At 44.3% G+C, this 25829-nt stretch overlaps 1 protein-coding gene across 6 annotated transcripts in view; it reads left to right on the top strand.

Moving 5' to 3' along the window:
* Window positions 1–25829, top strand: part of PIP5K1B (phosphatidylinositol-4-phosphate 5-kinase type 1 beta) — a 353976-nt gene that overhangs the window by 86021 nt on the left and 242126 nt on the right. The window contains exon 1 of one of the 6 annotated variants that reach the window (XR_005456607.1): window positions 3821–3867. The exons of the other annotated variants lie outside the window; for them this stretch is intronic. The gene's annotated coding sequence lies outside the window, so the exon portion shown is untranslated. Of the gene's footprint in view, window positions 1–3820; window positions 3868–25829 lie in introns of those variants that run through there. 6 annotated transcript variants of the gene reach the window in all.

Here is a 25829-nt window from a genome sequence, read left to right as displayed (position 1 = left end):
TTCTCTTTCTGAGCTGCAACTGGATTCAGTAACTCTTTGATTCATGCATCAATGTGTCTGGAGGGCCTTACACACTCTTTTCTCTTCACTCTTTGACAGTCTTGTGTCCACAGAACAACCACTTTCTCCAGGACACATGGTAGAATCCATGGGAGAAATAGGATTAGAACTCAGTCTTCCTCTCAATTCTGTCCATTGTTCTGACAGTTTTGACACCTGTCTACATGTTTCGCTTTTTTGTCTGTCTCCCCCTTCTAGACTGTGAGCCCGTTGTTAGGTAGGGACCGTCTCTATATGTTGCCGACTTGTACTTCCCTAGCACTTAGTACAGTGCCCTGCACACAGTAAGCATTCAATAAATACAATTGAGTGAATGAATGAATGCTCTGCACACAGTAAGCATTCAATAAACACGATTGAATGAATACATAGCTGTTAGACATACATTAATGAAATGATTTTAAACCACTTTTGGGGGCTTAATAGAGTTATGAATATAATGCTTCACAGCAACCCTGCAAAACATTTTGGTAATTGAGACACAGAAAAATTGACCTAGAGGATGGATTTGCATAGGTCAAGACATAATTTTGGAGACGACATTTGTATGCAATACATACAGAGAGTGCCGCGTAGATGGGGACCTTTTCTTGAGCCATATAGCAGTAGTCTTGGCCCAGTCCCCATTCTGGAAACCACGGCATCAGTTCTATTTGCCAGACCACATTTTAAACCTTCCCTGACCTGACTCCTAACAGGTGGCCACTCCAGGGGACTTCACTGCAGCGACCCCCCCCCCCCCCCCCCCCCCAGCTCACACCTCCACCATCCACACTCCCTGCCGAATCGAATCGAGGGAGGCTGTCATTGGAGTCTGCAAAGTAGTGTCGACTCCTCAACACCCCCAGGCAGTAGCTGTCAATTGGGCCAACTCCCAGGTCAATGGGGCCTCATGCTGGAGGATGCAAAACACGCAGCCCAAAATCCATCTTCGCATAGGCTCAAACGAGTCATCTTGAGTCCATCCCAAACCATTATGACACGTCGTCCTCTTCCTCAACCACCTTTTAGGTCAGAGTGAGAAGGGAACAGGACTAGACTGCATCATGAAGACATTGGGATTTGAGATTTCCTTTTGGGAAATGAGCATGGAAGTTTGTCCTGAGCAGACAGGGCAAAGGAGTTGAGAGACTAGGATCATGAGTTTGCTGTTTAGATCTCTGCTCAGTGCTGCCCTCCGGAGGCTCGATATGGATGGCATGAGCAGGAGCTCTCATCTCACAGGTTACAAGTGGGGTGCAACTGTCTTGTCTGCTTTAAAGAACTGTCGAAGAGAAATGAAAGGATGTGGTCCCAGAAGGCCTGGAGAGATTAATTTATGAAAGTTCAAAGTTGTAGAAAGTCTAGAGCGTCCTTGCTCAAGGACTGTCTGCTCCTGGCTCTCTTTCCTGATTCAGCACTTCAAAGTGTCTATGCAAATAAATACTGAAACATGAGCTGTAGTTTTCGTAAACCAGAGGCAAGCCACAGTCTAAAGCAAGGGTGAAAAACTCATAATCAGGCCTCAGAAAGGACTAGAAAGAGACTCTGGGCACCAGTATTTCTGTTCACCGAAGGAGCTTGGAATGGCCCTGTGGGGAGCATTCAGGAAATGTTGCACAATAACTCTCCGAAAGGAGTACAAGGGTCTCAAAGAGGGCCCTTCCTAGGTGTGTTCCCTTAGGATGTTACAGGAACAAGAACGGAGAGAACTCATTTGCAGAGAATTCAGAGGGAAATGCTGAGTGACTCCTGATCCCTGGAAGGTTGTAAGTAAAAGGTCATAAAGTCAAAGCTATATGGACAGGGATTAAGTGTCACGGAATCACAAAAGATCCTTGATCCAGTAATTCCCCCCACCCCACGAATAAGTGGGGAGTGCGGGGCTGAGAAAGCCACTTTCCAGTAGAGAGGAGACCTGGCATTCCAGGTGTGCTGTTTTTTAAACAAAACCAGTAAAGCCCTGTGTATGGGTAAAGCTTCATTGTGGGGTACACTGGCTAGTCAAGGGAGCCGTCTGATAGACCAGCTTCGTTGGGCATGAAGGAGAAAGGGAGGAAGCCGGCTCGTTCAACGCCAAACCCTTTCGCCCTAGAAGCCTTGAAAGTACCCTGAAAAGTTAGGAAACGCCCAGATATTTCCCTCCGGCTACGCCCCCCACCTTCGTCCCGCTCGTCCCCCTACTGCTGCTTTCGGGGCCACAAGGTGCTACGCGTGTGTTGCTGGGAAGGAGGTGGATGGGGCGGGGTATGCGTGCTCGGGGGGCGGGGGGGAGGTGGATAAATGCCCGCCGTGCGAGGGGGCCAGGAGAGAAGGGGGGGACGCCCTCCCTCCTTCGCAGGCTCCAGGCCCCTCGTGCCGGCGGCTGCCGCCGCCTCCTCTGCTGCAAACCGACCTCGCTTCCCTGCAGGGTGTGTGCGGGGATGGACAGAGGGGGAGGAGGAGGAGGAGGGAAAAGGGGAAGAGCTGGGGCTGCCGCCGCCGGGCGGGGCCTCCCCGGCCAGCGCAGTCTTGTCTGTGTCTGGCTTTTTTGCTCTCGCACACACTCATCCACACACTGCGCCGGGGCCGGAGATTCAGAGTGACGCCGGCTGAACCCACGGTGCCAACAAGAGGAGGAGGGAGGGAGAGAGAGACAGAGACAGGCAGAGACGGAGAGACAGAGAGGAAGAAGGGAGGTGCGGGGGGCCGGCCGGCTGCTGCTCAGCCCCAGCCCCAGGAGCGGGGCATTGGCTCAAGACCGGCCCGGGAAAGCGGCAGAGACACGGGGACGGAGAGAGCGAGAGAGAACGAGGAAGAGGAGGCGGTCCCGGCCCCGTCCTGGGGGAGTTTGCAGACGTGCTCAAGGCGCCGGCACATGAAGCTCCCGCGGCCGCTGCCCTGAGCGACGGGGCCGCACCGACCCGGTTCGGCGCTACCGGCGGCGCTGCCCCATCCCAGTAACTTGCAGGCTGCGGCGCAACTGGTCGGTGGGCGCGGGAATCCAGCCCCAGGCTAAGGCAAGTTTTCTTTTTGTGCCTCTCCTCGCCCCGGCCGAAGGTTCCTCTCTCGGTGCCCCCTCCTCCTCTTCCTCCCCCGCGGCCCCCGGCAGGACTTTCCCTGCCTGCCGTTTGCTAGGGGTGGGGTGGGGCCTCGTGTAGTCGGAGTGTTTGCCCAGCCCGGGCTTGTTGGTCTGGGAGCCCACTGGCCCAAGGGCTGTCAGCCGCTCCTGGATCCTTACCAGTCCTCCCCGTGTTTCTTGCTCCTCTTCCTCCTCCTTCTCATCTTCCTCCTGTTCCCCACCCATCCTCGCCTCCCACCCGCTTTCCCCGCGTCCCCCTGCCCCCCCCCCCCCTCCCCCGGCTCCGCAGTGATGACACGGGAAGGGAGTCGGGGCGGGACACTTGAAGGAGCGCAGCCCCTCGGGGGCACGATCAGGTTTGGAGTAAAGGGCGGGGAGGGGGACATCGGAGAGTTTGGCCCTTCGGGGGACATTCCCCCCCCCCCCGCCTCTGCTGGGTCTTTCTTATCTGGTCATTTCTTGCCGGGAAGCCGGATCGAACAGGTGCGACGCTGTTTCGGCAGGAAATGCTGCAATCGACTTCAGCGGGTCCCCTCCCCACCCCCATCTGCTAAATGATGTTTCCCATCCCGGGGTGGAGGGGGGCGCGGATTTTGGGGTTTGGTTCGGGGCAGGGCCATCATCCCACGGTTCCAGACGCGGAGAGGTACGTTTGTCTGGCCAACCGACTGCCATCCATGCGGATGAGACTCTGGGACCTTCCCTTCCAACAACGGGCTTGGGCTGGACGAGGTCGAGTCCAACTGGATCCCAGGAACTTTAGATAGGTGGGTGCATTGTTTCGTTCAAGTTACTGAAACCGCTGCTTTGGAACAAGTTAAAGCTAATTACTTTATGGCAGTAAAGACAGTGTGTACAATAATAATACCAATAACATAAAAACCTCCGCAAACTGTGGGGCTAAGACACAGTGTGTACTGCAAAAATAATAATGGTACAAAAAAACCTCTTTATAGGCTGTGGGGCTGTGGTGAGTGGGGGCTCTCAATAATAATGTGCATGCCTACCTAAACGTGTCCTTTTGCATGAAATACGGGCTGAGGTAGAGGCCGGGGTATGGTTGGAGAACACTCCTTTCTCCCCTTCTTTTCTGGTTTTGGAGACCTGCCCCTGTCTGTGACTATTGCACATATACTCTCAATCATTCAGTCATTTTTATTAAGCGCTTACTGTGTGCAGAGCACCGTACTAAGTGCTTGGGAGAGTACAGTGCAACAGAGTTGGTAGATGTGTTCCCTGCCCACAAGGAGCTTACAGTCTACAGACACAGACACCACAACAAAACAACCCCCCTCCCCCAAACTCTCCCTTGCTTGTAAGAGAATGAAGCTTTGCTGCAGCCGCCCAAGGGGAAAGGGCAAGAGGGCTTCATAAAACTTTAATATGATATCATGGAAATGTGCTCTAGACAGGAAATTTTCTAAGTAAAAGGAGACACTGGAATGGGAGAAGTTGCTTTATTTTTTTCCCCAAATCAACTCTGCAGATGATCTAATAAACATCTTCTGCAGTTACTAAGCCAGAGAATAATAGGTGTATGTTGATTCAAAACAATGTAGCCAGATGAGATTTTCAGTTAAGATTAATTAGGAGTATGCAAATTTAGTTTCTGAGGCAATAGATATCTTGTTTTTGTAGTTGTTTAGTATTGTATTTACCCACCTTTGGCACTGTTCTGTACCCTGCACAATAGGTGTTATAAAATCTCACTGCAAATAAAATAATCTGGGCATTTCAGTTCTCATTTTATTTAAACCCCTTAAACAAAAGAATAGTCTTTGGGTACCAAGTGTGGTTGATGCTGGGTCAAAACAAAATAGATCAACAGGGGATGCGTGCAGAGTAAGTTTACACTTTCTTAAATATTGAATAGTGATACAGATTGGGAGCCAACGATGTGGTAAGGCCTGTAAGAATAAAGATTTGCCTGGGGCTCCTGCCCAGGATGCTTACGTCTTAGTATTTCTAGGTTTCTAGGTCTATAAGGTTTCTAGGTTTCTAAGGAGGAAGTAAGGAAGGGATTCAGGCTATGGCCTCCTTCCCACTTGCCAGTCTCCCCTGCTTCGCCTCCGCTCCTTATCACCACGGAGTACAAGAAAACATTTGAGTATTATACTTCTTAACCGTGGCAGTATCATTGCTGTAATTACAGTTTTTACTTGGAAGTGTTCAGAGAGACAGCAGTTCCTGTGATGGACATGTGTCAGATTTTACTTAGGTTTGCTGAATGATATCACCCAGGAGGAATCAATGTCCCTTAAACGTGGGGAAACTTGCCATATATTCGAGCAGTCATCTGCTGTATCACAGGGTAGCTTGCCAAGAGGGAGCTAAGCTTCCTAGAGGCAGCAGGTACAGCAGTACTGGCATAAATATGTAATTCAACCAAGAAGTTTGTTCCCTTTTCCATATGGGAAACGTGCCTGGTTGCTGTTTATCTTTGGCTGAAAAGTCCCCTGAGTATACATGCTTGATGAAGCCAGTGCAAGACCCAGGAGCAGCCATTGCCTTCATCCCTTATGAAAGATGTTAGCTTAGAGGAGGAAACTAACTTGTCAGTTTTTGTGTTTTGTTTTGAAAAGTGATTGAGCAATTCTCAGTATACATTCATTCATTCATTCAGTAGTATTTATTGAGCACTTTTTGTGTGCAGAGCACTGTATTAAGGGCTTGAGAAAGTACAGTACAGCAATAAACAGTGACCTTCCCTGCCCTCAATAAGCTCACAGTCTAGAGTGGGGGAGACAGACATCAATACAAATAAATTAAATTACAGATATGTACATAAGTGCTTTGGGGCTGGGAGGGGGAGAGCAAAGGGAGCAAGTCAGGGTGATGCAGAAGGGAGTGGGAGATGAGGAAAAGTGGGGGCTTAGTCTGGGAAGGCCTCTTGGAGGATGTTCCAGGCCAGAGGCAGGACATGGGCTAGGGGTCAGTAGCGAGACAGGTGAGATTGAGGCACAGTGAGAAGGTTAGCACTAGAGGAGTGAAGTGTGCAGGCAGGGGTGTAGAAGAAGAGAAGCGAGTTAAGGTAGGAGAGAGCAAAGTGATGGAGTGCTTTAAAGCCAATGAAGAGGAGTTTTTGTTTGATATGGAGGTGGATGGGCAACCACTGGAGTTTTTTGAGGAACAGGGTGATGTGTCCAGAATGTTTTTGTAGGCGTTTTTGTATACACGTAACGGTAACTTAAGCGAATCCTAAAGCCAGAGTTATGATTCCTTGTAATTCAGCAGTTTTTTTAAGAAATTAAGGAACATTTTGAGTTATTTTAACAATCATTTTGATGATGTTTTTTGTGTTACAGCTCTCCTCCCCGAAGCTTGTGGTCTGTTTTCTTAGGAAGTTCCTCTTAATGACCCACAGGAGAAGTGCTTTGCACATTTACCGTTGGGCCCAACTCTATGGTGAATGTGCATTTTTATAGCATGCTCTTGGAAACGGGCTTGTAAAAGCCTCAATATTTCCAGAGAACATCTCCTACTGACTTATCAACAGATGCCATTTGGCAGTGCTAGGAAGAAATTAGCAGTGCACAATTATTCTCTTCCCCTCTCCCAGCCTTATCACACAAAATAAATGACTGCTGCAACTTTGGAGGAGGCAACCAAGCAGTTCAGGTAGGGTCCTGCCTTCCCAAGTTTCTGTGAATCCAAGTGGGCATGAAGGCAGTTTTCCAGTTGTATCACCATCTGGCCAGTATTCTTCATTCCCTGCTCCTACTTCAGTGGTACTAGTCTCCCCCTCCTCCTCCTATCCCTCCCCTCTCTCTCCCCCTCCCGCTCTCCCCTTTTCTTCCCCCTCTTGCTCTCCCCTTTTCTTCCCCCTCCCCCTCTCTCCCTCCACACCCTCTCACACCACTTGCTAATGAAAAATTCAATTTGGCTTTGTAAACAACAGGGCCACCCAAAGTACTTCAGGAATCCAGAAGTGAATAAAAACCTGGCCCATTTGAAAAGCAAACACTAAGACATGTTTTCAGTGAGTGTTTTCTTTCTTGCAGTAGAATAAATTCTAACTTTCTCTTCTCGGTGAGCTATTGTGGAAGGCATAATTGTGCACTTCTGCCTTCATCCTATTTCACTGCAGTATTTAATGTGGTGTTTTTGTTAAGGTACCTTGAACATAAAAGGTGCTATGGTGAATCAAAATTGGTTCTGTTTTGTAAATTGTAGTCTACTGTTTTGTTGCACTTGCATATCCCTTTTCATCCAAGATCCTCAAAAGACTTGACAAATGTAAACTCATAAATTTAGCTTGGGTGACTCTTTTCTCTCTCAGGGAAATTTGAAGCAAAGTTAGAGCAATTTGAACAAGACTAACCATTTAGTCAAAAGGCAGAGCCAGGTATAGACCAGCATCTGTGTTCCATAATGGCTGCGTTCATAATTTAGCTACTACATAATATTCTTTAGTCCAGCAAAATCAAACTATGTGAAATTTAGGGACAGCCACAGTAATTCCATTCCTAAGTCATTAGTATAATACATTGGCAAGATTTTGCAAAAAAAATCCTTAGAAAAAATGCTAGGTAATGTAGTGTCAGAGTGGCATAAAATAGATAGGGTGGCCACTGATAACCCACACGGATCTAGCCCTCACAGATACTGGATAGGCAGATGCATATGATGTCAAATGTGTAAACCTGGGCAGGCAGCATAGCACACAGTGGCATCATATGTACCATTTTGCAGGGGTCTGTCCAAGGGCATAATTCCTCACCGAACCACCCACCCACACGCATTCCCCACTTGCTCCCAAGTCATAGCATTCCCCTCCCAGGTCCTTGTGAATACTGTTGCTGCTTCTGACTTGTGACACTTGGCGGCAGGAGCTAAGGTGGAGGAAGACGGGACACATAATAACAACAATAATAAAAATAATCATAGCAATAATAGTAATGATAATAATTGGTATTTATTCAGCACTTACTATGTGCCAAGTACTGTACTAGGCACTGGAGTCGATACAGGGTCCCACATGGGGCTCACAGTTTGAGTAGAAGGGAGAACAGGTATTGAATCCCCATTTTATAGATGAGGAGGTACAGAGAAGTGAAGTGAGTTGCCCAAGGTCAAAAGCAGGCAAATGGCAGAGACAAGATTAGAACCCAGGTTCTCTGACACCCAGGCCCGGGCCCTTCCTGCTAGGCCATGCTGCTTCTCACCCAAACATCTAGCACTGTGTCCATACTGCACAGGGGAAGACCAATCAATCAATCAATAGAATTTCTTGATCTCTTATTGTGTTCAGAGCACTGGACTAAGCACTTGGGAGAGTACAATATAAAATAGTTGGTAGACACATTCCCTGCCCACAATGAGCTTGAAGTATGGAGAGGGAGATGGACATTAATATAAATAAATAAATTACAGATATGCATGTAAGGGCTGTGGGGCTGAGGGTTGGGAGAATAAAGGGTACATGTCCAAGTGTTGGGGTGATGTGGAAGGGAGAGGGAGTAAGTGAAATGAGAGCTTAGACAGGAATGTAATTTTAATAAAGCCTTGGAAGTGGGGAGGGTGGTAGTCTGTCAGATATGAAGAGGGAAGTAGTTCCAGGCCACAGGCAGGATGTGGGTGAGGGGTCAGCTGTGAGATGGATGAGATTGAGGTACAGTGAGTAGGTTGGTGTTAGAAGAAATAGGTGAGTGTGCTGAGTTGTAGTAGGAAATCAGCGAGGTAAGATAGGTGGAGAGCTGATTGAGTGCTTTAAAACCAATGGTAAGGAGTTTCTGTTTGATGTGTAGGTGGATGGGCAACCACTGGAGGTTCTTGAGAAGTGGGGAAACATGGACTGAACAGTTTTTTAGCAAAATGATTTGGGAAGCTGAGTGAAGTATGGGCTGGGTTATGAACTGGAGTCGAAAACCTACCCATATTCCATGCTGCTGTATGCATCATATTCTCAAAGTGTCTCTCTTCTCCCATCATCTCTCCTCAAAATTCTCTAGTTTTTCATTTCCCTCCACATCAAACAACACATCACATTACCTTCAGCTTCAAGGTTCCATACCAACACTCCCCAATTTACAATGTTTTAAAATGGTACTTGTTCAGTGCTTACTATATGCCAATCTCTGTACTGAGCATTGGGGTAGATATGAGATAAACTGGTTGGACACAGTCCCTATCCCATGTAGGGCTCACAGTCTATCTTAATCCTCATTTTATAGGTGAGGTAACTGAGGCATAGAGAAGTGAAGCAACTTGGCCAAGGTCATGCAGCAGACAAGTGGTGGAGCCAGGATTAGAACTCAGATCCTCTGACTCCCAGGCCCATGCTTTTTCCACTAGGCCATGCTGTTTCTCAACCCACTTCACCCACAACTCTCCAGCCTGCTCTCTCCATTCCTCACCAGCTAGCCTTCTAGCTGTACCTCATTCCTGACTCTCCCATCCCCTTAAGCTTTTCCAGCAGTCTGACGGCCCCCCAAATCCCCAGCTCTCTCCACCTTCAAACCCTTCCTAAAAGCCCACATCCCCAAAGAAGCCTTTCCCATATTTAACCCTCAACTCCCCGAGTCACATAATAATGATAATAATCTTATTGTTTGCTATGTTCCAGGCACTAAACTAAGCACTGGGGTGGATACAAGCAAATCGAGTTGAACACAGTCCTTGTCCCATGTAGGGCTCACAGTCTCAATCCCCATTTTACAGGTGAGGTAACTGAGGCACAGAGAAGTGAAGTGATTTGTCCAAGGTCACACAGCAGACAAGTGGTAGAGCCGGGATTAGGACCCATGACCTTCTGACTCCCAGGTTCATGCTTTCTCCACCACGCCATGCTGCTTCTGTATCAACCCATCAGCCACCTATAGCATTTACATATAATTTTACCTTCCCTCGGGTCTTCTGTATATTCCTCCCTCAGGACTTAGGTATATTTGAATAATTAACCCCACAGTCAGTTTATTCTGATTATTTGTAAATATTTGGGAGTGTCTTCTCTACTCAAGTGTAAGCTCCTTGTGGGCAGGGAACCACAAAATGCCTCATGCTTCTGTTGCACTTTCCCAGTCACTTAATTCAGTGCATCGATCCCAGTGGGCAATCAATAAAGACCTGTACTACTAAATCTGGACTGTCCATTACAAAACTGGATCCATGGCTACCTTAAATATGGATGAGTGTTATCTCCAAAAAAACTCCTCTAGTGTTAAAAGCAATGTGTTGGGAAATTTAGTCAAGGATCTGGCATTGAAAGCTTTGTTATAGTACACTGGCAATAAAATTGGTGCACTAAAATCACTAGAGCTCTTCAAAATGAACCAACACCTTCTCACGTGAGTTGGAATCCATGCGTTTGAGCCTATCTTTGCCTGGTGTGGTTCCCTTGAAAGGGTGCCAGAGTTCAAAGGAGAAATTATAGTGCTCTCCAGATATTCAAGGAAATCAGTGAAATTCAAGCTTCCATATTTCAGCCTCATGATCAGAATGATTTTATGAAGAGTGAATTTTTGTTAGTCATTGCAAGTACGTTTATTTTGTTTCTTCAGTTTACGTAAACTGAGACGAAAGAAAAACAAACATGACAGCTGTAGCTAGCAAAATGCTAAGTAAATTACAACTTTTTCTGTTAAATGTGCCGATCCCCACGCTGTTTCATTGTCATTATCCTCTTTGCTGTCAACAAACACTGAGGTTGTCGGGCAGCAGCAGGAAATAGGGCTAAGGTGGGGCTGGCTGCCAGCAGAAGGGAGCAGGCCAGAAGTAGTCCAGGGTAAGTGGAACCAAAGTGTCATGAGTTGAGCTGAGGCTAGGTGATAGATATTCATTGAGTGAAGAAATTCTTAAAATAACTTAAGTTCAAGTCCTGTCAGAGCTAGGCCGTAAGGTCTTCCCTTTGTAATATCATTGAACCTTAATGACACAGGTTTTCCTGATGCCTCCACTACTCCCTCATTCTAGATTGTGTACTTTGTGGCACCAAAGGAGAAATGTGGTAGATAAAAGGCAGAATTTAGCTTATGCAAAAGAAGGCCAAGAGGCAACTTAACTCTCTTCAAATTTTTGAAAGGTACCGTGCTAGTGTGGTGACACCTTCATTTTACCTTAAAAAAAGAAAAAAGAAGTCCTACAGAAGTAGTCAATTCAGGATATCAGTTGTCTGGTTCCCCTGGACAGTCAGCTCCTTGTGGGCAGGGGATGTGTGTACCAACTCCATTGTATTTTACTCTCCCAAATGCTTAGAACAGTGCTTTGTACACAGTAAGCACTTAGTCAATCAATCTGTGGTATTGAGCACTTATTCTGTGCAGAGCACTGTTCTAAGTCCGTGGGAGAGTAGAGAACAGCAGAATTGGTAGATACCTTCCCTGCTTCAAAGAAGCACCAATAAATCCCATCGATTGATTGATTGATTGATTAGTTATTGAGAAAGCAGCAGCCAGGATGTCTTAACGGCCCTATTTAGGAATGCTCTGCTCATCCCAAATGGAGACAGGAGTTAGAAAAGGTGTCTTTCCTTCCCCGCAAATTGCCCGCCTCACTCAAATTAAACTTGGGTTTACCAGCAGACTATGTATGACTGGTCAGTTGTACATTTGCTTGGTCAAAACCCAACAGTGATTAATCTAGGGAAAGAACCATTGCATCATGGGATATCAAGAAGTTGATAGGCGTCTGCCTTCAAGAACGATGGATGAGGCTAAAGTCTCAGGACTGAGCAAAGGAATGGATTCTAGTGCTAGTGATTTGATCAACACCACACATACTCTGTCACTGCAGCCAGTTACTTTTCCACTGGGGCATGGAGGGTAGCGAGTAAGGTGCACATTGAAAAGTGTGAGGGAGGGTTTTTATTCATGCAGGACCCTTTTATGGCCAAAGAGACTGTAGCATAGTACTTCTAAATTGCCCACTGAGTGTTGGATTGGTCAAAGCTGTCAACCACTGGGGTGCTGAGGTATGTCTACCTGATGTATGGGGGAGACAAACCTGCTCTGTGTGCATTTTAGAATACTGGGGTGTCTTTTCAGATCCAAAAATCTCACCTAGGTGTGTCACACAGCCCCTCTCTTACATTCCTTCTGTCCCCCATAATCTTCCAAGTCAATAGATTTAGAGCATCATCATCCAAAATCCTAGAAACAGTCATTCAAGAATTGTGGCTTGCAGATGACGACTCCCAAGAAGACATGGAAATGATTGTAAACCTCCAGGTGTTACATTCTGGTGCTACAAGCTGAAGATAAGGCTAAAGAAAACTGAGGAGATGTTTCAGCATGCATCAGGGAAGTCATACACATAGCCAGAAATTCATATTTCCATCTCAGAGCTAAAAGCTGTGACAGAATTCTATTACCTAGGCAGCATACTGACCAACGAGGTGATAATAGACGAGGAAGTAGAAAACTGAATCCAAAAGACCAACACATCCTTTGGGAAACTGGTATCAGGCTTTGGACCACACTGTAGGTCTCCAGAGCCATAGAGTCGTCCAACCTGCTCTACGACTGTGAGACTTGGACCCCACACAAGCTCCGCAGTTCAGTTGGCGTCATTTACTGGCGATAGCAAATATCAAATGGCAAGACAAGATCATGACCAGTGAAGTTCTGGAATGTTGTCAGCCTCCTGTCATCAGAGCTATGCTCACCTTAACATGGCTATGTTGGGTGGGACACGTAAAGAGAATGAGCGGCAGCAGGACACCCGAACAGGTCCCGTAGGGCAAGCTGAAATTGGGAAACTGAATGCAAGAAGGGCAAAGGAAATGGTTTATGGACACAGTAAAGCAAAAGTTTAGACAGTGCTGCACCACAGCTGAAATCTGCCCCAGGGCTTGGCCTTACTATTATTATGATTAACTGGAAGTCAGTTGTTGAGGATAGACTAGCATGGTGTACTGCTATCAAAGAAAAGAGTAGCTCTCTTCAGGCCAAATATTTATAAGGAATGAGGGACAAGGAGGCAACAGAGAAATCAGCACCTGGCACTGCAAAGCAGTAAGCATGACAACATCAAAATGACAGCCTTTGTGTGTGCCAGTGTGGCCAGGATTGTGACTCAGATTGGCCTCTTCAGCCACAGGCACACTCATAGGTTAACTTTACTCTTTCATTGTTTGTTTTTCTTTATGGTGCTTAAGAGCTTAATATGCACCAGGCACAATACTAAACTCTGGAATAGATACATAATACCAATAGTAATAATAATGATAATTGTGGTATTTGTTAAGCGCTTACTAGGTGCCAGGCACCGTACTAAGTGCTGGGGTGGATATAAGCAAATCGGGGTGGACACAATCCTTGTTCCACAGGGGGCTCAACCTCTTAATCCCCATTTTACAGATGAGGTAACTGAGCACAGAGAAGTGGAATGACTTGCCCAAGGTCACACATCAGATGAGTGGCAGCCCCGGAATTAGAATGCAGGCCTATGTCTTTTCACTAGGTCATGTTGTTTCTTCACCTCTTCTTTGAAGCAGCGTGGCCTAGTGGAAAGAGCATGGGTCTGGCAGTCAGAGGACCTGGGTTCTAATCCCGATTCCACCACTTGTCTACTGTCTGACCCTGGGCAAGTCACTTAAGTGCTGTGTCCCTCAGTTTCCTCATCTCAGGCACTTAGTACAGTGCTTTGCATGCAGTAAGCTCTCAATAAATATGATTGAATGTAAAATGGGGATTAAATCTGATTCCCTCCTACTTAGACTGTGAGCCCCATTTGGGAAAGGGGCCCACCTTCTGGCCCATCTTCTTCAGCCTGGGCTTTCCCTGCTTCCCATTCCCCAGTCTCTCTCCTCTCTTTCCTTCTCATTCTTAAGCTTGTCCTGCCTTTATCCACTCTTTCTGTTCACTTGCTTCCTGTCCTCCACTTTCCTTCACAGTCTCCCTTTTCTCTCAATTTAACTTTTCTCCTTGCCTTCTCACTTTACTTCTAGCACCTACCCACACATGTGCAGAATAGTTATGGACAGATGCAGATTCTTAATAGTGATATAAATTCAAGCACAGTGAACAGGGACAGGTACCATAGGGGAATCAATTTGAGCAATTTTTATGTTATGCAGACACAGTATTATGAAAAGCTTATTCTGGACTGTGAAACACTTTTCATGAAATGCCAGAGCTATTTTTCACAATTAGAGGGTAATGATGATTTGAATTAGGTTGAATTTTTGATGAGGCTTCTGCCATTTTTAATTTTTATTTTATGCATTTTTGGTTCTTACTGAATACTGGAACTGCATTCCATGGATACAGAAAATCCAATGACTTTTGTAATTCAATTAGAAACATAGTAAATGTGTATGCTTGTTTTTCCCAGAGTGATGGAAAACCATACACTGATTCTTGAACTTCTAAATGCGTCACTTCACTTCTGAGCCTCAGTTACCTCATCTGCAAAATGGGGATTGAGACTGTGAGCCCCACGTGAGACAGGGATTGTGTCAACCCGATTTGCCTGTATGTACCCCAGTGCTTAGTACAGTGTCTGGCACATAGTAAGTGCTTAACGAATACCACAATTATTGTTATTATATATGGAAAGGGAAAGTAATTGCATCATTACTTTGGCAAATCATTTTTAGGTTTTGCTCTTGTGTTTCCATTCCCAGGCTATGCATTTTTGGTGGTGGAGTGAAGCTCCCGGCAGGGCAGTTCATCCGCACCACCTAAGCACTTGGCTACTCGCACCCCTACCAAGTCATTATGTATATATTTTATATACTCTACTACTTCTTCCTATTGTATTTAAGTTTCCTGCTTAATTGTAATCTCCTTGAGGGCAGCAATCATGTCTACTTATCCTTTTGTAGTCTCCCAATGGCCTAGGACAATCCTTTGCCCTGGAGTCAGAGGACCTGAGTTCTAATACCAGCTCTGCCAATTGTCTGCTGTGTGGCATTGGACAAGTCACTTCACTTCTGTATGCCTAAATTACCTCATCTGTAAAATCGGGATTAAGACTCTGAGCCCCGTGTGGGACATGGAACGGGTCCAGTTTGATTAGGTTGTATGTACCCCAGCGCTTAGTAGAGTGCCTGGCACATAGTAAGCACTTACCAGATACCATAGAAAAGTAGGGTATTTTAATAAATAAATAATACTGATAAATTACATTGATTGTATGCTATATTTTGAGAGTTTTTATAGATAGCCAATTCTTCTCTAAAGCAAGGCTGGCTTGGGTTCCTACAGAACCCCATGTTAAGAAAAACCTGCATTATAGTACTCATCTCATGCTCAACACTGCTCACAAAAGCACACAAAAGTTTCTCCTTACCTTGCATCATGTTGTATCCAGACAAGCGTGCATTGTCGGAAGGAGCTTCCCTATTACTCCCACTACCTTCTATTTAGAGCACATAGTGAAAACACGTATTCTGGCAGAACTGATTGAGATTGCTTAAAAATAACAGAGTTTACTTAAAAATAACAGAATAGCACTTCAGGTTTGGGAGTCAGAGGACTTGGGAGTCAGAGGACCTGGGTTCTAATCCCAGCTCCGCCACTTGTCTGTTGTGTGACCATGGGCAAGTCACTTAAATTCTCTGAGCTTAAGTTACCTCATCTGTAAAATGGGGATTAAGACTGTGAGCCCCACATGAGACGTGGCCAGTGTCCAACCTGATTAGCTTGTATTTATCCCACATAGTACATAGTAAGCACTTCACAAATACCATTTAAAAAAAGGTTTTAGATTCCTGTACTCTTAGTCTAGAAATTGAATTAAATTCCTTAAATACAACTTCTTGCCATGACAGATTCACTGGATAGAAACAGTAGGTTTTCTTAGAGCTTGAAAATAAGAAAACAATGACTATCTACCATTCAGCTCATGAAGACTTTTGGACAGAGAATTCAAGAAGTAGATTTCCTTCATTTCCTAAGTTAATCATAGAAATTCACATCAAAGAGAAATAAATAAGGCTGTGGTCAGAGTCAGTGTGGTGGCATAAAATATGACAAACTGATCAACATGCAGAATTTTATTGCACAGGTGGGTAGTGATGCTGAAATTGTAAAAATTAAAAAAAATCACAAGATTTGCAAAGGTTTACTCTTCATGGTGAAAGGGCCAAGGTCAACTCATGATTACCAACACTATCTTTCAAGTCCCAAGACAAAGGCATCATGCATGCACCCAAGGTCTAAACAATGACACCTCATTGATTGTTATCATCCAGTAGGGAAACTTGAGATATGCAAGTTACTTCTGTCATAAGAGGTTCAGAATGTGAGGGATTGCCCATTATGTGTTTGGTCCCAACTTGTGCTTGTCATACCACCAGGATATTGATGAGAAGCATCCAATCACAAGCCTGCTTGTTGTTAGCAAAGCAGCGTGGCTCAGTGGAAAGAGTACGGGTTTGGGAGTCAGAGGACATGGGTTCTAATGCTGGCTACTCCACCTGTCTGCTGTGTGACCTTGGGCAAGCAACTAAACTTCTCTGGGCCTCAGTTACCGCATCTGTAAAATGGGGATTAAGACTGTAAGCCCCATGTGGGACAACCTGATGACCTTGTATCTACTCCAGCACTTAGAACAGTGCTTGGCACATAGTAAGTGTTTAACAAATATTCTAATTATTATTATTATTACTATTAAATTATTGGAGAATGAAGACACCTACAGAAAGCTGTAGGATATCACAGCTACCCATGAACCATGAACCATGAAGGAATGCTTCTAAGACATGTTCCTGACAAACAAATATGTTACTACTGAGACTGGCCAAAAAATTAGCTGCAATGACGCAAGACATGTATTTTCATTCATTCAGTTGTATTTATTGAGCATTACTGTGTGCAAAGCACTGTACTAAGTGCTTAACACTGTACAGCCATTAACTTTCAGCACCACATGAGCTAAAGAACATGCAGAAGTTGGAGAATGTTTAGGAGAGAATGTTTGAAGAGATCCAGAGCTATGTTGACTCAAACCAAGGAAGCTTTAAGGGCCCTGTCCATGCCATCACAAAGATTCTGAAGAGTACAGGTGGCTCCACCCTAGTCATTTAAGGAAGGAGTCAAAAATCTCCTCAACACACCTTCCACCCTTTCCTTCATAAGATCTCAGTCTCAGAGAACCCAGTCTTAAAGTCCGTATTTTGAGGAAGTCACTACTATGGTCAAAGTCCTGAAAAATGATAGGGCACCCAAATTTGGTAGCATTCCAGCAAATGGCCCTCTAGACTGAAAGCTTCTTGTGGGTAGGGAACATGTTTTCCAACTCTGTTGTACTTATTCTTCTAACTGCTTAGCAGTAAGTGCTCAGTGAATACCTTTGACTGATTGATTGATTGATTCTACCTCTTACCTGTGAATTATTTGGGTCTGTTTTCTCTGTTAGACTGGTATAAGCATGTGCTTAAATAGTAAAGTATGTAAATTTGTAGGTACAAAAGTGTTATGGGTGGCTGTGAGTCATAAGACTGCTAGTTGTGGACAGGGGGTTTGTCTGTTTATTGTTGTATTGTACTCTCCCAAGTGCTTAGTACAGTGCTCTGCACACAGTAAGTGCTCAATAAATATGACTGATTGACTGACTGATTGACTAAAATGCTGAGGTGGTAGTTAAGAGTATATGACCTGGGGGAAAACAAATTTAATTAGAAAATCTTCCTGGAGGAAGTAGAATTTCAAGAAGGCTTTGAGGATAGGAAGAGCTGTGGTCTATGGATTCAAAAGGAATAAAAAGCAATAAAAAGAGGCAGTGTGGCCTAGTGGATAGAGCTTAGGCCTGGGAGTCAGAAGGACCTGGGTTCTAATCCTGGCTCCACTACTTAACTAACTACTCAGCAACTCTGGGTCTCAGTTATCTCATTTGTAAAACGGGGATTAAGACTGTGAGCTCCATGTGGGACTTGGACTGTGTCCAACTTGATTAGCTCCTATCTACCCCAGCGCTTAGTAATGTGCCTGGCACATAGTACGTGCTTAACAATACCATAAAAAAGACAAAAAAAATCCTAACAAACCTACACAAAAACAGGGGCAGGAGGCAGGGGTGTTGAGAATGAAACACAGCACAAAAGTTATCTTGGGAGGATTAAAGAGTAGAAATTGGAGGTACAGTGGGAGAAGACTCTTAGCCCCTGGTAGTCAGCGACCCTATTACTTCCCTGTTTGTATTTCTCAAGCGTTTAGTACAGTGCTTTGCACTTTGTGGGTGCTCAATTAATACTATACTACTATTATACTCTTATACTGTGGCTTGTTGGGTTGATATGACTTGGGATGTTGGAAATAAATCAGGGATGGATGTTTGGATGCTTCTCATAAGTGATATTGAACACCCTTTGACAGTAGAGATAAGCCCAATCCTGTCCTAAGAACCACTTCAAAGAAGTAGGCTGAGAAGTGAAGGTGTCAAATTAGTGTAGTTCCAGCAAAGAAGGGAATTGGAAAATGCACACACTTCAGTATCTTTATTATGGTTGATAATTTAGAAGCCTGGGGTGAGATGAGAGAAAATTGCCAGGGAACATCATAAGTTGAAGATGAATGCTGTGAAACTTATGGAAAAAGGGATGTCAACAGAAATGAGAATCTACGCTCAGAGTAGAGGGGTGTGAAGCATGGACTTGTGGGCTTTCATTTGACATTTCTGGTGCAATGTGCAGAAGAGATAGTGGGAGCTTTTTGATCTTATAATGACCTGAGTTGTTATCAGGAAGACAATCTGAGGTAGAGGTGCTTAACTCTGTTCTTCCAAAGCAAGGATTCATTGCACAAGATTTTATTCAGTAGCTGATAGCTAGACTATATGTAGGCATGGTTGAAACTAAGACCATTTCACTCTTGAAAGCTCATACTGTGAAAAGTCTGTTTTTCTTAAATGTTATACCCTATTGGTACACTTACACACACACACACACACACACACACACTTTCTCTCTCTCTGTCTCCCTCTCTGTCTCCCTCTCTCTCTCTTAAAATTTATTTCTAATAGAGTTCCCCTTAGAGGTGTATTCTGGTTAGCCTAAGAAGTAGATCTGGGAAAATAGCATGTGCTAGTTAACATCCACTCAAAAAACTATGCTTTGTTTATCTGCAAATCTGTTCCTTCAGACTTCCCTCCCACCTTGGAATAAAGTTCAGGCACTTTGGAGGCTGCACTATAAATACCATCATGTGTGTACTTAAGTAGATAAGAGTGTGTCTTTAAGAATATCAGCCTAGAAAATATTCTTTTAGGGAAATGCCCCCAGGTGCTCTGCTGAGGGAAAAAATGAGTTTTGACGTGATTATCCAGATGAGTACTGAATATTGGGTATAAATTTAGTTGAGGAAAGTTTTAGATTATGATATATGATAATGTGATGAGAATAAAGCTTCCCGTACAGACAAAGTGATATGGAAGACTGACAGCTATCAAATGAAGTTTGTTAAAAATAGACCACCATTCTGGACAGTTCAGGTCCAAGCACTTCTGTTGTTGTTTTTTTCCAAAAGATTTTTGACCTGAATCATTCCTCTAGACTGTAAGCAGGGAACATGCCCACAAATACCATTGATTGATTCAAATAAGAGTGTCAGTTCTCCACCACATTTTGCCTGCACAGACACAACCTCAATGTTTTTGTTGTTGGATTGAGCAAGAAATGTAGTCAAAAGAATTCATTTGGTCTTGGCTAGTAACCATGTAATATGCCTTAGTTTTCCTTTCCTTGGGCACTCTAGTCACCTTAGTTTGCCTTTCCGTGGGTAGTTAAGGTGTAAATTAACCAGGATAATGATAGGAGAAAAATTCATGATATATTTTGGTCACTAGCCTTTTAAGAATATTTTGGGATATGTTTATGCATTTAGAAGGAAATAAAGGTTCCCACACAACTTGTCTTCAGGTTGCAGATTTCTAGTATTCTCAGCTAAAAGGCGGGTTTAACAGCTACTCAATCATTAACCAGTGAACAGATAGGAAACTACATAACCTTTGTTAACTATAGCTACCTTTAGCACCCACCTATAGAGTCCTTCCTAGCTCCTCCCCAATATACACAAGTTATTTGGTTACAAAGAGTTGTTATAAAGCTTGGCCCTTTCAGAACCCATGTTTTAGCTGTGAATTTGAAGGCTGTTTGACTATGGAATTATAGAAATTTAACATCACTCTGTGGAATTCTAAAAGTAAGACTCCTCTATTATTTCTGATTCACGTGGTGTATATGTGGTGGGAGAGGTGGGGCAGGATGATGAAGATGGAAGATGATTAGGATATAGGGTATAAAATGAATGACGTAAATTGGAGGAGCATATTTGAACCTATTTCTTATTAGATAAGAATGTATTGGTTTCTCTCCTATCAAAGGACATATTTGTTATTGGACTTTGCTGTGTTTGCAGCAAATGGACTTGTGGCGTAAAGTCTTCTGTACTGTGTCTTTCTGTATCGTGCCTCTAAATAGATTGATATTGATATGACTCATTTATTTGTCCCTACTATTGGCATCAGAGTTGTTTAGTGGGGGAAGGGAGAGCGTGGTTTGTAAAAGTTCCGAGGTGTAGAGATTGTGCCCATTTAGAGTGTTTTTTTAAGGCACTTGTTGAGCGCTTACTATGTGCCAGGCACTGTACTAAGCCCTGGGGTAGATACAAGATAATTAGACTGGACACAGTCCATGTCCCACATGGGGCTCACAGTATTGGTCCCCATTTTACAGATGAGGTAACTGAGGTACAGAGAAGTTAAGTGACTTGCTCAAGGGCACAGAGCAGACAAGGGGTGGAGCTGGGATTAGACCTATATCCTTCTGACTCCCAGGCCTGAGCTCTATCCACTAGGCCATGCTCCTCCTCATGTTCCACCATTTTAAGGGATTTTCCATTGTTTTTAGCTTTTTTGTAATAGGTTCCTAAGAAGTCTTTTGAGGTTAACCCCTTATCATAAATGTGGAGATGAGTACTGTTTTCTTTGGGATGGGTTCCTAGGGGAATTCCTCCCTGCCCTTTGGAGTGTGGGGCTGATAGGGTTGGAGCAAGAGTTGAATGATCTTAGTCTATAGAACCAGGTCTTAGTGTCAAAGCAGGAGGCAAATTTTCTGGGATCGGCAATAGCTTTCCTTTTTCTGCTTTTCTCATCTAGAAACTATACATAATTGACATTTTTTAATGTCTGAAGGCTGATATGTTTACTCGCAAGACATACTCCCAGTAGGAAACTTGTTACAGCAATAATGGAAGCGCAGGAAATTATTTTTAAAGTATTGCCAAAAAGGATTTAAGTATAAGTGGAAACCACATCTAGTAAGCCTACCTATTGCAACAGCAAGTGCCTAATTACAAAGCACGCATGTGCCCCTTCCTTTCCTATTCCTCGGTTCCCCATTTTATCACCCATTCTGATTCACTCTGACTCACCAGCGTTTTGGAAATTGTTTCAGGATAAAAAGTAGAAAGAGCAAAAGAGAGAGCGAGAGATAGAGTGAGAAACGGACAGAGAGAGAGAGAGAGAGAGAGAGTCCCACATGGGTTAGATTGGACAATGGGCCTTGAACATGCCTGGCCAATGGATACAGAAATCACTGAAGCAGTACTGCTACATATGCATGAACATACCATGTATACATGTAAATTCCAATTAATTAATCAATCAATGCTATTTATTGAGCATTTTCTGCATGCAGCACAATCAGTCGTATTTATTGAATGCTAACTGTGCACAGAGGACTGTACTAAGTGCTTGGGAGAGGACAATATAACAGAGGTGGTAGACACATTCCCTGCCCACAACGAGTTTACAGCCTAGAGACGGAGATGGCCGTTAATATAAATAATTAAATTACAGCTATGTATGTAAGGGCTCTGGGGCTGAGGGAGGGGTGAGTAAAGGGCGCAAATCCAAGTGCACGTGTGACGCAGAAGGGAGTGGGAGAAGAGGAAATGAGGGCTTAGTCAGGGAAGGCCTCTTGGAGGTGATGTGCTTTTAGCAAGTTTTTAAAGGTAGGGAGAGTGATCGCCTGTCAGATATGAAGAGGGAAGGAGTTCCAGGCCAGAGGCAGGATGTGGGCAAGAGGTTGGCTGCGAGATAGACAAGATTGAGACACAGTGTGTAGGTTGGTGTTAGAGGATTAAAGTGTGCGGGCTGAGTTGTAGATAGGAAATCAGGAGGTAAGGTGGGAGGGGGCAAGGTGATTGATCGCTTTAAAGCTGATGGCAAGGAGTTTCTATTTGATGCAAAAATGTATGGCCAACCACCGGAGGTTCTTAAGGAGTGGGGAAATGTGGACTGAATGGTTTTGTAGAAAAATGATCTGGGCAGCAGAGTGAAGTAATAATAATTAATTATGGTACTTGTTAAGCACTTACTGTGTGCCAGGCACTGTACTAAGTGCTGCGGTGGATACAACAAATCATGTTGGACACAGTTCCTGTCCCACATGGGGCTCACGGTCTCAATTCCCATTTTACAGAGGAGATAACTGAAGCACAGAGAAGTGAAGTGACTGCCCAAGGTCCCACAGCAGACAAGTGGCAGAGCAGGTTTAGAATTCATGACCTTCTGATTCCCAGGCTTGTGCTCTGTGCACTACGCCATGCTGCTTCCATAGTATGGACTGTAGTAGGGAGGTGCAGGAGGCAGGGAGGTTAGTGAAGAGGCTGATGCAGTAATCAGGACAGAATAGGATAAGGGCTTGGATTAACATGGTAGCAGTTTAAATGGAGAGGAAAGGGTGGATTTTAGTGATGTTGTGAAGGATGAACCAACAGGATTTGTTGGCAGATTGAATATGTGGGTTGAATGAGAGAGATGAGTTGCGGATAATGCCAAGGTTACAGACTTGTGAGACAGGGAGGATGGTGGTGTTGTCTACACTGATGGGAAAATACAGAGCACTGCACTAAGTGCCTGGCAGAGTACAGTACAATAGAGTAGACACAATCCCTGCTCTCAAGAAGTTTATAGTCTGTGTAGTAGAAGGGACACTGCTTATAAGGCTGGGCACATTTTTTTTTTTGTCGTTTTCTTGCTTTGTCCAGAAACAGTAACAAGCTAGTATCAGGAAGACCCAGGGAATATTCATCCTTAATTGGGAGTTTTTCTGGTGCTGCTGCTATTGATAACCAGCACATTTAAAGTCATGCTTAATTATTGCTCACAATATCTTGGTGAAGACATTAACCCTATTTTCTACATGGGGAAACTTAAGGCTCAGAGTTAGGGACTTGTAGCAAGCCAGTGAGGAGTATTATTATTATTATTTTTTTATTATCATTGATATTATCTGTAAACTCCCCCTCTAGACTGTAAGCTCATTGTGGGCAGAGAATGTGTCTGCCAACTCCATTATATTCTACTCTCCTAAGCGCTTAGTACAGTGTTCTGCACATATTAAGCGCTCAATAAATACCATTGGTGATAATGTATTCTGCACCCATTAATCCACTTTACCTCTTTAGAGGGAGGAATCAACCAAGGAGGTCCAATTGCTTCTTCTATCAGAAGCATCGTGGCTTAGTGAAAAGAGCACAGGCTTGGGAGTCAGAGGACATGGGTTCTAATCCCGACTCCGCCACTTGCCTGCTGTATGACCTTGGGCAAGCCACTTAACTTCTCTGTGCCTCAGTTACTTCACCTGTAAACTGGGGATGGAGACTGTGAGCCCCACGTGGAACAACCTGATTACACTGTATCTACTCCAGCGCTTAGAACAGTGCTTGTCACATAGTAAGTGCTTAACAAATATCACAATTATTATTATTATTAAGTGGAAAACCAATGAAAAAGGAAAAATTCACAAACTCCTTGAAAGATTTGGGAATTTTCAAGAGTCCCCTAAACGTTTACCCAGAAGTGCTTCAGGCCAGAAGCTTCACTGGCTTCACTGGAATTGTGATGTGTGATGGCTGGGTATTTCATAAAGGACTGCCTGGATGCTAATTTAGCAGGAAGCCTCCTTCTCTGGGCTCTGATTTAACAGCTTCAATCTGGACGTCCAGGAAGCCTTCCATCTTCTGGATGGCATCAAAGCCAAGTTCCTCAGGCGAGTTGTCAGGATCTGGTATTTCCCATTAATTATTCTCTTCTCTCACTGTCCCCTCCCCAACATTTGTGCATGGAGGGCAGTACCCCTACTGCGATAACCCCTCTTCGTATTGTGTTAGTCACTTACATATACACAGTTTTCCCTGTGGAACTCCTGGGAATGTATGTGCATAGACCCTTCCTCCCCCAGCACCACCACCACTACCAAAACACACACACACACACACACACACGACTGCACACAGTAAGCGCTCAATAAATACGATTGAATGAATGAATGAATGAATGACTAGCTCCACTTCTCCAGAAGTGAGTTTGGGTCTCCTCCTCCTCCTGACTCTGTGGGTCGTTGGGTTGGGTTCAGGCCCCAAAGTCCCAGGTTTATCTTGGATTAGGTCAGGATGAAAATGATCAGTCCACACAGGGCTCTAGCATGTGACCCAGATAGTAGCTGAATCCCAGGAATATGTAAAGGATTTCTCTGGTCCCAGGGAAGGCTAGAGGGGAAGGTGTTTCCAGCATAATTTTCTTCTGACCTGAAAGATTCATTCTGGGTGGGTGTTGGCGGAGAGGGGGAGATGGGAAATGGAAAAAGAAAGTGAGATACAGCCAATTTAGGTAGGAATGCAAATTGCAAATTATCTAAAACCCTTGATTGCATTATTTTAATGCCAACCAACTCACTGCACCTCGATTTCATCTTTCACCACCAACCCCATACCCATATTCCCCCGTGACCTCGAACTCTCTCCCCCTTCATTTCTGACAGACGATCACTCTCCCCACCTTAAAAGCCCTACTAAAGTCTCATCTCCTCCAAGAGGCCTTCCCCAAGTAAGCCCTCATTTCCCCTATCCACTCTCATCAACTCCACTATATTGTATTTCTCCAAAGTTCTTAGTACGGTGCTCTACACACAGTGAGCACTCAATAAATATAATTGATTGATTGATTGATTGATTGACTGATTGTACAGTCAGTTGCATATTTTCAGGAGATGCATTCTGATGGGGCTGGTTGGGACTGGTGTTGTATTCTCCTGTGTTTCATCTACTTTCTTTGTAAGATCTTTCCTCCTGGCATTTTCACCACTGGCTATAACCAGCAAATGACATCTTGTCTCCGAATCAGCCGTGACTGTCGGGTCAGAAGCCTGAGGGGCAGTAATTTGAGTAGGGTCCCTGGTTTCCCAGGTTTTCTACTATTCTTGGAGGCAATGAGGTGGATTTTTGGTTGATACTGCTGTCCAACCAGCCTTCCTACCCACCTACCACCACCTCACACCGTCCAACCCAAAAAACTTTAAAAAGTTAAGGAACTTCCCAAACCACTACAACTCTTGCTGTTCCCATAGCACTGGGTCCTTTATACCCAAAGGAAATAACTCTTCATTTAGAGATGGAGCAGTAAATGATTTGTATGAAGCATCTGAAAAAATAAGATAACTTACATTTAAGGGTCTACAAATGAAAATGAAGGGCAGAAAGGCAGTTAAAGGTTGGTTCAGTTCAGCGAACACGGCATGATCCTTGTGGCTGTTTGAATGCTGCCCAGGAACAAGTTAATCAGGTAACTTTGCGGTACAAATTTTACATCATTGCATATTTTGTCCCACTGTATTTAATCACTCTGCTTCCTACAACAGTTTTAGCAAATTGACATGTGAAGCAACATGAAAAATTGCTGACCTAGAAGCCCTCACACGTTTTTATAAGACTTTCTCACCTTTTATCATTTACCAGTTTCTCCTTATTTTTCTCTTTGAGCGATTAAATGGAAGCTTTAATAGAAC

This window comes from Tachyglossus aculeatus, chromosome X4, assembly GCF_015852505.1.
Source record: "Tachyglossus aculeatus isolate mTacAcu1 chromosome X4, mTacAcu1.pri, whole genome shotgun sequence".
NCBI classification, from domain to species: domain Eukaryota; kingdom Metazoa; phylum Chordata; class Mammalia; order Monotremata; family Tachyglossidae; genus Tachyglossus; species Tachyglossus aculeatus.
Note: the sequence above shows the minus strand (reverse complement) of the source record. Positions and strands in the feature narration are given on the sequence as shown.